Raw genomic sequence first — 329 nt, forward strand, 5'->3', positions numbered from 1 at the left:
CTATCGCTCTCTCTCCCTCCCTCACTGTCTCTTACAGTACTAGACAATACTAAGCAACACAACTGAATGCAATGTAAATAGACACGCTACCCTACAATACGATACAACACTACACGACACGAAATGTGCTCTGCGACCTTCAAGGACAGAAACTCAACAGCATCCGCTTTCATAGTCTTGAAGCAACACAGAACCTAGTGGACAATTTTCCGGACAATCGCTGCTACACCTCAAGGTCTGTTGTCAGGAAAGCTTTTTGAATGCAACCGCAACAGGCCTTCAGATGCGGTAAGGTTGCAGTGGAGTACACGAAAGGATTTCACAGATGC

This window comes from Babylonia areolata, chromosome 18 (genome assembly GCF_041734735.1).
Source record: "Babylonia areolata isolate BAREFJ2019XMU chromosome 18, ASM4173473v1, whole genome shotgun sequence".
In the NCBI taxonomy this organism is placed as follows: Eukaryota; Metazoa; Mollusca; class Gastropoda; order Neogastropoda; family Buccinidae; genus Babylonia; species Babylonia areolata.